This window comes from Apteryx rowi, unplaced genomic scaffold, assembly GCF_003343035.1.
Source record: "Apteryx rowi isolate R43461 unplaced genomic scaffold, aptRow1 scaffold_645, whole genome shotgun sequence".
Lineage (NCBI taxonomy): Eukaryota > Metazoa > Chordata > Aves > Apterygiformes > Apterygidae > Apteryx > Apteryx rowi.
The window spans coordinates 102,476-115,413 of NW_020450922.1; positions in this window are offsets into that span (position 1 = coordinate 102,476).

Below are 12,938 nucleotides of genomic sequence, written 5' to 3' on the forward strand. Positions count from 1 at the left end.
TTTTCATAAAAAGCTAAAAAAAAACCATTGCAGAAAATGGTAGAAATATCTGATCAAACAACAAGGGTGGACTTCAGAGTCATTTGGATCTTGATCAATGTTAAGTAGTGCTAGTTCTAAAATACCAAAGTGTCCCATGCTGTTTCCTTGTTGCCATTTTGTAGTTTTTTCTATGTATTGAATTTGTTTAATGATTCCAACAGAATCAGAGCAGGTGTCGCAGCTTCCTTCTGGAAGCCTTCAGTTGCTCTTGTTTCAGCCTGTGAACATTCTGTACAATCACCGATGCCAAATCCTTTTCAGAGACCCAACAACATGCACTAAAGCTTTGCTTACATCAAAGTAATTTGTGTCTTAAATCTGTATCCATTTTGAGTGAAAATCACTCTCTGGTTCTAAATGGAACACAATGGCAAAAGCAGTTACCCTGCAGCAAATGTCAGTGATAATCAACAGGAGCTGATTTAGGCAGTGTTCAGACACTATTCTAGTAGGAAGCCTAATGCCTGGTTCATTCATCTTCTCTTTATTGCAGCCTTCTGTATTCTCAGAGAAACATAGGCTATCATTGGTTTTCTACAGTTGATGCTTTGGTATTTTTTTAATCTATTTGCTACAACTCATTTTTGTATGTCTCCTATTGTCTACTTCTTGTGACATTTGTGTGAGAGGAGCTATTGAATACTTTTTACCCTTCCTGTAACGTAGACCCTTCAGTGTTCTGCAAACTACAGTTGCCTTTAAACCGTAAAGCAAAACCAGTTTGTGTTACTTATGTTTTGACTGGTTTTGATTTGGAACAGGGACCTAATGGGAACTTCAGTAAGACAAACGTATTCTCTTTTTAATTTTCTTTTTAGAAAACACTGGTGGAAGTTTGGAAAAGTGGCATACGTGTATAGCCTTTAAATTGTAAGGATTTCTGACTGTAGTTGCAATGAAAACACAGTGTTTGCGTGTGTCTGTACAGAATTCTTGGTTTTTGAAATTGCTTTCAATTCAAAAATGGACAAAATACTATGAAATGGTATTTTGGAGCCATGTCAATGATCACCCGTGTCAGACTAAAGACCAAAATGATTGTCTTACGGGACCTAAAATGATCTGTGGAACAAAACACATTTTATGGCTTCTGTTGAGCTTCAGCCTCCTGCAGTCCCAGGACTTAACTTTCATACATGAGCTCTCATACCATGCCATGCATGTTGATTACCTGCTGCGGGTCAGGGTGAGACAGAAGACACCATTTCACCTGTGTTTTCATGAAAATCCTGTGCTTGAGCAACTCTTTCAGAAATACAGTGATGTGTTAGAGCTCCACTGTCGCAAACACAGTGATGTGCTTGCTAGCTAGGAGTGCTTTCATGTATAGCTGTTGTGTACAACTTTGGGAGTTATTTTGTGTTTAACTTGGGTTGTTTTTTGGTTTTGTTTTTTTAATTGGGAAAATAATTACTCTTCCTAGAATCTCTGGAACCAATCAGTATTGTGGGCTCTTTTAATTTGGAGACACTTTCATAATAAACATAAGTATTAGGAACATAGTGTCAGCTTTCTTCTCTTTTCTGTGAAATGCAAACATACTATTTTCCTTCGTTTTAGCTCAAAAGATTGTTATCCAGCCTGCAAACTCCAGCATTTTTAGAGCAGATCCTTGTATGTCTTTGAGTTTGTCATTGTGATGTTTTCTGGTACTTCTCTTACAAGACAGTTTCTTACAGTAAATGTGAGAAGGACAAGTTCTCTCTATACAAATTAAAAATAAAAAAGACATTTTGCCAAGATTTCAAAAGTAAAATTTTGCATGTTATTGTTTCTGAATGTCCAGTTTGTGCCACTTTGGAAAATCTCAGGGTTTCAGAGTTTGTTAAAAATAGATGTTCATTCAGATGTTTTGGGCTAGGTTATCAATCACCAACTCCTAGCCACTTCTGGAAATAAGAGAAGGGCCGCTGTTGTACAGGGGTTCTCAGAAAAAACCTGCMTCTGTTGATTTCGCCAAGGAAACTGCATCCAGGAGTTGCACTGGTGAAACCTTTTGGACCTCTACCATTACAGAGTACACCAGTTCTGCTCACTTATTTATGATAGGATTCTGTATTTTTTCACTACTGTTAAAAGCAAAAGGGGTAATGGTTTTCTTCCTAACCAAGTAGCTCTCCATGTGTAGCAGTGCGCTGAGCTGGAATTGCTTGCATACACTCACTAAAGTAGAGCCTACAAAATACTGTTGTCAGGCAGCCCTGGGTGCAGCATTAAAAGATTATGAGAAATTATTCTGAGAAATTATTCAAATGACAGGATGCATTAAAATGCTCATGCAACTTTAGCAGAAAATGAAGGCAACAGTTCTCAAAACACAGATATCAGTTGGACAGGAATCTCCATACATCAGTTGGTGTTTTGCCTCTGGAACAGAAGTAATCCTGGGGATTTGCATCATAGTTAAAGAACTAATTACTGTAGTTAATATATCTCCATGATAATGTATAGAGATAATCTTGTAGTGCCTTTAATATGGCATTTAAATTCTTGTTTATTGAAGAGATTTATCAAGAGATTTAATTACGTGAGAGTTTGTCCATTTGTAAGTCTAATGTCTCTTGCTTGTTATTCCACATTATACCCCTCTAATTACACAGCACAAGGGAGAGGCCGTGTGTACAGAAAGTGGCTCAGGATAATGTGAAAAAGAGCAGGAATTCCTTGCCACACTGCCTTTAAGTCTGTAAAAGTCCATCTGTACAGGAAACTGGTTCTCAGGTGAAGAAAACAGACGGTCTGTGTTTCTTTAGAGGAACGGAAAGCTGGCGGCTGCCCACAGAGAATGCTATTTGTGAGACCGGCAGCGTCTCCTGCAGTGCACAAGGTGAGTGGCAAGAATCCAAACGTGAAGCTGTGCTGGATGGGCAAGTTGCAGCATGACTCATTAGCTGCTGTGATGGACAGAGCCCAGGAGCTTGTGGAGAGGAATTGCTGCTCTGCGTTAGGCTCTGCTAGTGTAGGAGGAAGGTTGCTGTTGTTTCCCTAATTTGTGCCGGGCTTTTTTTGTCCTCTTCCTGCCCAGTTCTGCAGGATACTATTCCTGCCCCTTGACAGATTTCACACTGTCTACCCTTGTCAGTGGATTATTTTCTTAAGCAGATTTCACAGAATAGTATGCCAATTTGTGTTCAGGTGTAGAGGAGTCCAGAATGATTTTAATGTGATCATCATAGGTTGCTTTCCATGCAGTTCCCATGTTTATTTTAATTGGAAATTTTAAAATGTGACCACACTCAATATTGAAAAATATAAGAAATGGCAAATGAATATTAGTATGTGTCATAAGTATGAAGCCAGAACGCACTTTGGGCTAGCTTATGTATTCACAATTCTCACCAATTATTGCACTTGCCTCTGGACTGTGAAAACCATGAATCACAGCTGTGTGAAAAGCGATTGCTAATTAGTTGTCCATTAGTTTCCGTATTCCAAGACCTATCTGTGCAAGGCAAATATAGGTTAATTTGCTTTATGGAAATCAAATTATTTTACTTATATTCTTTAGTAACACCTGGAGCCTTAAGATTGTGCCCTGTGAAGCTTGCCTACATAAATATCACGGAGGAAGAGGCTGAGCGCTTTGAAGATAGCTGGGTTTTCCTCTGGGCATCTCCCTGCCTGCCAGACAGTTACTGCCACAGTGCCTTAGGGGAGGCACAGGGTCTGCTGTGTACAGAGGGAGCAAAGCCTGCAAGTGAGGGTGGCAGGGGGAGGCAGCCTGTGCCTCCTGCAGTGCCTCTCTCTTGTGAGCTGTTAGTTCAGTCCTAAAGAAAGAACCTGCTGGAACCAACGCTGATTTGAAAAAAAAGCTGTGAAAAACCTTTTTAGAACTAGTAGAAGGAAAGTACTGAAAGATTGCCATGGAGAGGAGACTTCATGACTTGATGAAATTCACAGCTAATGCTAACGTATGAGAGGCTACAGATCACCACAGAAAACAGACTACAGATAGCCCTAGAAGATTAGGTGCATTGGCAAAATAAACTGAGATTCAGCTCTGAGCTAATGCATTCTGTAGGAGAGGAACCTACAGACACAGAGACAGCGGGAGGAAGAAATTGAAAAGCAATAACGATGAAAAAGATGTTGGGATAGTAGGAACAGCAAATTGAGCTTGAGCTTGCAATATTAGATGCTGGGGAAGAAAAAGTTGATGCAATTTTTGAGGTAATACAAAGTTATGTCACAGACCAGGGAGGTGACAATCCTCTCTATACAGGTTGAGTTGGTGGTGTTCATAATACTTCCCTTGAGTAGCCTCCTTAATTCAAGGTTAGCAGAACAGCATCATGAGACTAACTAATACATTTTTTTTAAAGATAAAGCTCTCAATGCAGTGTTTCTTATCAACAAAACCAGTATTACAGGTTTCTGAGGACTGGCTCAGGGGAGACGAGGAGACGCTGTGGAAATGCAATCACACAAATACTGCACAGGAAGCTGTTAGACCAAAGCCTTAATACATCATTCATGTAACCAATCTGCAACTGCGAATCAAGAAGGGACAGTTTTACAGGCTGCCATCTAAAATATGTGCATGTCTATTGACTGTGTAGATAATATTCAAATCTCCACCTTGATATATATAAAAGGGCTTTGGTTTTAGTAATTGTACTAGAGGATAGTCAGTAACAAATCAGCATGCTGATGATTTAAATCTTTTGGGATTTGGAAGCCAGGAATCACTAATGGATATGGAGCTTGCCAAGACCTAGGGGTAAGACTAACAGTCACACCTGAAGGTTGCATCTGTCTGGGAAACAAGGAGTATCTGTACTCCCAAGTGTGTTGCAGGCAGTGTCATTAGTGAGTCCTTATGAAGTGGTCCTGACTCAGTGCCCAAACAAACGGCACACCTGCCCCAGGCTAAGCTGCTTAAATTTCCCAGTGTTCACAAAGGGGGAATTGGCTCGTGTGTCCTGGGAATTTTCAGGAAAATGCATTAAAATGATTTCAACTGAAAAAGGGGGTTAGTTGTCAATTCTCATCTTGAACTGTATTCCTCACTGTTACACAAATGTAGCACTTCACACGCTTGACTTGTTCAGTGAAGGATTCAGTCCTGCTATCCCATTCTCCGTAAGTAAATCTTAGGAAAGCCATTAATTTTGGAATAGTCAATGACTGATCTCCTGCTGTGTCCAGTTTGCTCTTGAAAAAGTACATCAGTGCTATATATGTTTCTAGGCTTACTCCTGTAGAAATCATTGGGCCATATTCTAAACCTTCTTATGCATCTGCAGTGCTAAGTGAATGTACAGCATTCTCCATGTACGAATCCTCCTGCCGGTGTCTAATGGGTTCGGTTTTACAGTCAGCTCTCCTCCTAGATTCCCATAAAAAGAAAAAAACAATCAGGGATGAAGAAGGGTTGTGTCAATTTGGAGAGAAGCATAAGGAAGGCAAAGGCTGAGCGAGAGGATCTGGCTTTGCCAGATTTTCTTCTGCTGTTCTTCCACTGCTGCAGTGGGAACTGAGTTTAGTATCAAAACATTGGTTCTGGCGGGCACAGAATGGGAGGTTATCTTGGTATACTGGATAAAATGTTAATAAATACTATTCAGGCTCTCTCTATTTACTCAGTGTTTGTTCTGTTCTCTTTACAGAGCAAAAAGCTTGCAAATGTTTCATTTTATATATTAAAAGACACAAATTTTAAAACTCATTACTCTCAGCATGTTGTTTTTACAGACATCTTTTATTTGGGTTAACAAATATGACTCTATTRCATATCCCATTTATCACTGAAATACAGCAGAATCCCTTTCTGTCCAAAAATGAATGAAACCAGATGTGCCAAACTAAAATTTTGTTATTGGTAGCTAATTATTCTGTACTCATGTCCTAGCAAAATAGTTGTCTAAAAATGGAGAAAATGATTGCAAACAGTTTTTGTCTTCCAGTAAAGGCAACTTTGTTCAACTGCAGTTCCTAACAGAGGTTTTGTTCTATAATCCAATATGTCTACATGTCTGATTTTAAAAAATAGAGTTTCAGCCTGGATTAATTTCAGGCCAATTGAAAACTTGCTCTGAAGCATTTGGTTCAAATTCTGCCTATGGCCTGGCCCAGTCATCTTTCTGGATTTTTTTCAACAAAATAAAATGACGAACTGACAGAGCGCATTTTACTTTAAAGAATTACATCAGAATTCTTCCTCCTGGAATTCAGTATRCTTGCCAGGCAGGTCATCCAAGGTGTGTTTGTAGACTCCTGAGCTCAACAAGGAAGACAGGATAGTGCTGATCCTGAGAATTAGTCTCTCGGGAATGAGAAGAGTACTCTCATTTCATAATCTCTTTACAGACTCCTTAGGGCTGTGCCCAAGTTGTATTTTTGCCCTTTTAATTCAAACAATAGGAATGCCATAGTTCCATACAGCAGGACGTTCCAGTGCAATAATCTGCCTGTGACACATGTTTTCTCAATGACCACCGTGAAAGCAGAGTTGAGACAATTTTTGAACATAGCTTGTCAGACAATATATCATATGTTTTGGGTTTTTTTCAGAAAAAATATGCTTATTTTGGTGCTAACTTTGATTTTTCTTTTTTAGCTATTTTGTTGCTAACTTTGAATTTTTTTAGCTCACCCTAAAGCACAACTATTTTAACAATCCTGCCACTTGCCAGACTTTGTTACGTGTGTACTGAAAGTGCACATGTTGATGAGTGAAGTAGAGCAAGTCTTCAGTCATTCTAAATATCAGGTTGTTGTAATTTTGTAACCTGACTTCAGACACTCATGTTTAAAATATCTTAGTCCTACGGTGTGTTGCAGCAGGCCATTGCAGTCATTCACACAACCCATGTACTTTACAGGCCACTGGATCAAGCTCTAAATATGTAAAGGTATAGGGAATCAATGGGAGAGAAAACATCCAAGATATATCCTTAGTAGAGGTCTGTAAGAGTTAGCTTGCCTTTCAGCCATTATCTGTGGGTTAGGAACCTTTTCTTACAATATCTTAAAGGCTATAAATGCTGTAAAAATTTTTTTTTGTAGGTCAAAGGAAGATAGTGGAATTAAGAACTTTTTAATCAGATATCAATACCCAATCGGAAGAAAATGAGGAACTAGCATAATGTGCAGGGGCGGGAGAGCAGCACAGCGTGAAAGGAAGTCAATCTACTTAGAAGTGCAACAGGAAAAAATACATTTATTCTTGTCACAGTAACTATCAGAATAATACTGTACCTAAGCTGTGTGTTGTGCTAGGCCTCTTTCTGCAGGCCTCTGTCAATAGAAGACACAAGTGTCCGCAGGTGACCTCCCTAACGTGCAGCGGAGCGGAGAGGAGGAAGCAAGGGTAAGGCTTGCACCTGTTCTTCAGTTTGTTTCCCATACTGCATCTTCCTCTTTAGAAGCAGGCTTTATTGGTATAGAATAAAACACACTTAAAGCAAATGTTTTATGCATAGCTTCTTCAGCCCTGAGTTTGCAAAGTCTTCAGTGATGCTTTTAGAGGGATTGGTTAAGTGCAGAAATCTGTGTAACGCTTGAGTGTTGCAAGGTTCTAACCTTCAAACATAATTTCAGTTCTAACTTCCAAAGGAAATTGCTTAGGTGTGACACAAAAAAGAACTGTTAGCTTTTAATTGCTGAAAAGGGCAATACAAAATCAAGCATTACAAGATAGTTTAGTATTGTAGTTAATATCTGCAAGAACAGCATGACCAATTTGTTATATTAGTGCTATAGTTCAATTATTAGATGAGAAGACAGGTACTTTTTTAAGCTACTTACTGGCAACAAATATTCACATTCCTAAATTAATACTGTCTCCTAAACATCTGAAAAACATCATTCTACCTCTGATATTTTTAAAAGCTTTCCAATGTGAGGTCCTCTCTTTAGGACTAATCTAAAGGGTTTTCTATATAAATTCACAGATTTCAGTTTGACCTGAGATTCAGTTCCGTTACTGGTGAGTTATGGGGACAAAAGACACCAATACAAAACTTCTACTCTGTACATATTTTAATCATGAAGCCTTTTCTATGCCACAGAAGTAGCCTTTTCTTTCAAAAAAGAAATCAGAGTTTATTTGAAACATAATTCTTCCAATCTACAATCTTTTAGCATAAATGAAATTTTCAAAACATGTATTAAAAATAGATGAGATGATTAGCTTTATCTGCCTATTGCTGGAAGGCGACTTTCTCCAGCTCCAATTCAGTGAGATATCTAAGCATGCGTCTAACTTCCTCCCTGTTTAGTAGTAATATAGACACATTTAAGATGCTTTGATGTCACTGAATGTTTAAAATGGATCACGTGTTGCATGGTTGAGGCTTTAATGTATGTAGACACAAAATAGAGCTGATGTTCCTGTTTCTTGAAATATTATACTCTGCAGCAGCCTCCCTGGAAGTAGCACCAGATTTGACCACCTGCTTAGACTAATTGGTTCAACTGTGGACTCTGCTCATGACGAGTGATGAAGTTTCAGAAGCGTGGCTCTTTTAATCCCAGTAAGTAGGAGATTTCCAGGGGAAACAGATGCCCTTCTTGCTGAAATTCCCAATATATCTGCCTGTACCCACTGGGATTATTTGCAGTTAGGCCTCAATTATGGCAGTCTGTGTGCTATTCCTACAACTCGTCTAAGCATCCAGCACAAACTGAGCTGAGAGTTTGGCCATGGATATCTAAGCAAGTGACCAGATACATGTCATAAGGAATAAAACTGAGATATAACTGGTTTGTTATGTCTTTAAAAGCATCAGGCAGGAAATGCTACTGCAATGCAGGAGATGATAGATAGATACTCAGCCTCCTTTGTGTGGGACAGATTTGCACACTGGCTATAAACCCACTTCTGAATTGATAAGGACTAGCTATATCTAATGGATTTAAAGTCTCTTCAGAAATACTAGTACTCCAGAACTGCTGCATAATGACAAATTTGAACCTGGCTGGGAACCCAAAGCTGGTACTTTGCCAGTGCTCCATTCAGAGGTAGAGAAGGTACTATGCAGCTTATTTTTACATATTCCAAGATGACTAAGTAAGGCTCCGCCACAACTGCAAGACAGTAGTATTTCTTGCTATATTTAGGCAGCTTTTTGCACTTTCCTTGTGTGAAGAAAAATCAGCCTGAAATTCAGAGGTGAAGGGTGATCCTTACTTAAAATTGATTCAACACTTTCCTGTATCAACCTGTTTAACAACTTTCTGGCCCATCTGGGCCCTTTTTAAAGACAACCTCCCCCTCTCACCTCCCAATAATAATCATTTTAATTACTGTTGCTCTCCTAAGGTATCTTTAAAAGAGCTGCTTCCTACCAGAAGGGCATGCTATTTTATAGCCATTTTTGCCCAGTCTCTTGTCTGGTTTTACTTTAAACTTAATTCAGCCAAAACACTTCTTAGATGTATTGTCATTTTGATAGGTGGTTTCTCACTGAACAATCTCAGAGTGGGATCAGTGCCCGTAGCCATTACTATATGGGGCAACCTAATCTATACACCAACTCCAGAAAATGATTTCCGCTCTGTGCGAAGCCATTCTGGTGGTTTGAATGAACTCCCTGAATTTCATCTACCATGTAGACACTTCTGTTGTCTTTGAGTCTCTGGATAATGCCATTGCCACAGTAACCAAGATAGATACTTCATTCGAAAGTCCTCTCTAGCAAGGGCAGACTTGCCTGTGTTTGCAGGCAATTGTAGGATTTGTGACCAGGACTTCTGGAGTACTTTAAGAGAGCAGGGATCTGTTCATAAATTAGGGCTCCTTTTCTCCATTTGTGCTAGATTCACTCCCTTTTCTTCTTTCTTTAACTTGTTCTCTTTCTTTATATTCTGAATTTCCTGTTTTGCACCAAACAATATGGTTGAGAAATGACAGTTGAGGGAAGCTTCGGCAAGAACAGCTGAGGAAAGGAAACCAACTTGCTCAGGTAAATTGCACGCGCACTGACCGCAAACTGGGCGTCCTTGAGTCACTGTGATGCATCAGCAGAGCACTTCAAGCCGAAGTGGTGCCTCCTGCAACACAGGCCCAAGCACACTGTGAGAGTTATGGGCTAACCTGAGAGAGGGCTGGAGCCTGAAATGAGAGAGAGTTGCTGCAAAGTTGCAGATGACAGTGTTTAGGATTGTATAACAGAAGAAGTTTTTCTCAGAACTTTCCCTTAGAAACATAATTTTATCAGATGGCTCATCTGCCTTTGTAAACAGTGCAGGAAAATACAAGCCAGTAAGTCATGTTGATACCGGTGACTAATGTTAAATGATCAATTTACAATGATCAGTTTATCAATCATCTCCATTGTCTCTCCATTAACGGGGCTGTGTCAGAGGTGCATTTAGACAAGCAAGTGTCTCTCTTGTTAGCTTTAGTCACAAGGTTAGGTATTAGTTATTGCTTGATTTTCTTTTAACATATGAAGCAGCATTTACTTGAATGTATTGGTGTTTTAACTTAGACAGCTGGTACACCGCCCACGAGGTCATCCCACTATTACTGCTACCTTCTCCTCACTTTTAGCCAAAAAGTTCATATATGGTGTCTGGTCTCAATTGCCTGGAGTCCTTTATAATAATTACTGTCAGTGTAAAGTAGATGTAACATGCTTCTAAATCAGAACAATAATGATGTATATGTATAGCTGGTATTCATTCAACAGACCAATTTCACTGCTAAGCCAGTTAGTCCAGCTGAAGACCTGGTGCACAAGATACAGGATACTGAAGAACTGAGTTATGATCCAGTACCCAGCGCAAAAGAATTCCAAGAGGCAAGTCARTAAAAGAGCAGGTTTCCACTTAGGGTGTTATCCATGAAACAGTTGCAAAACTAATAGGTGAGTCTATAGCAATTAACATTGTTCAGCATGCTGTGACTCAAGGGGAGGGAAATCAGATTAACAGTAATTGCATCTCCTTTCAGTTCATGATTTCAGGGCATATCCACTTTAAGATACATATGTGGGCCTATAAAAAAATAGCATGCACTTGCATGATTAAAAGCCATTTTTAGCATAGTCAGTCTCTGTAACAACTTTTGAACCCATTACTCAATTTAACCCAAGTTTGAAAAGGAGATTGTGTTTCAGCTCTCTATTTTACAACTTACTTACTGGAAATCAGCAGTTGGGCAAAGGAGGGAAGCGCAAAGCAATGCTCTGCACTGCAGGACAGGTAAGCAGAATGCAGCCATTATCCTACTGTTCTAGCAGCAGCCAACCAGCCGATAACCAAGCCCAGCTCGGCACTGGTGCTGGCTCTCAGCCATTAGGGGAATCATAAAGACTAGCTGAAGATATTGCAGTGGGAAGAATGGCACCATCTAAGGACAAAACCCCAAATCTGTAGGAAATCAGGGTTTACTACCTCTGCTTCTCCTGGAACAATGTGTTTATATGCTCAAGGTTCTCAAGTATCCTTTGTGTGTAATTGTTGGAGTAACCAGAGATAATACGAGGTACAAAAAGAATGGAGTCTCACTGTTTGGCAGTCAAAGCTGAACCCCCAACCCTTCAGGTATACAATCCTATTTCAGCAGTGAAAAATCTAATGTAATTCGGTCATAAACATTGCTTTCAAAAAGGTAAGAATAGCACCGTCATTATTTACTAGAGATAGTTTCATGCAGTTAAAAATTTACTGTAATATGCCTGTGTGACTAAATGATTAACGTATAGGTATGTTTGTTATAGGTGGTTTGGCAGGGCTTTTCAAAAGTTATAAATCATTCACAAGCGAGTGCATGGTGATTTTAGCGTATTACAATGATAGGACTAATTTAGACAATTTCAAAGTACTGAATAAGTAAGTTCACAACATTTATTGAAGCATTGGAGAAGATGATATTTAAGTAATAGAACAATGCAATTGGAATATAAATGACAGAAGCACAACATAATTTCCATGTCTTTTTTAATTTTCACATGTGTAGCCAATATTTGTTTGCTTTTTAAAGCATGTCTAACAACATCTGAGAGAGTTTATGAAAAATGTCAGCAAACTCAGCTTAACCACCCCCCACTCTTCAYTGAGTAGTTGTATAATTAGTGAGATCTCAGTTCTGACAGCCATAAGGACTGCTACAGCAATTTGATTTCTTTGGAAATCTGACCTCCAGCTAGCACACAAACAACTAACGATTCTGATTAAACACATTTAGTATATATATTATTAATGTTTAATATTATTTTATCTTCCCAATAGTCCTTAAACTCCTAGTGAATTTCCAATATCTAATAAATTCAACACCTTTCAAGTTTTTCCTCCAGATTTTTACATTACATTACAAAAGAGAAATTTGGTCAGGTGCTGAGCACCAGTAACAGATCAGCAATTTTCTCTGCAGTCAACAGAAGTAGTTGCTAACCAGTGTCCATCAGGATGGACTCTTGGTACCTAAACAGAAGCAAGTGGTTTGAAAAGGAAAGCAACAGGGTTGGGCAAACTGATCGGGGGGAAGGGGGGGGGGGGGGAGCCTTTTCTGACCTTCACCAAAACCTATGTCTGCCTCACCATAAACTTCATCCTACTAGTACCAACTGTAGGAAGCTGGTTGATTGTGTGTCATAGCCCCTAAGCTGCATATTGTTTATATATATATATATATATATTTTTTTTTTTTTATATATATATCGCTAAGCTCAAGAGCTTGTCCCATAAGCTCTTTGGGACAGTTCAATCTGTTTCTATGCTGTCCAGCACACTGGAGTCCCAATGACAGTATATATTACTGCCCTCATTGTCCCTGCTGTTGTTGGATATAGTTATATTGTACAGCTTCACAACGACTAGAAAATTCCACCTAGCCACAGATTCAGGTGGGTGAAGCTGTGTTAGAGCTAAGTGCATTTGATAAAGGCAAAAAGGTTTTTTTTTTTTAAGACAGATCTTCAACTAGTATAAGAGCTGGTTTAGGTGGG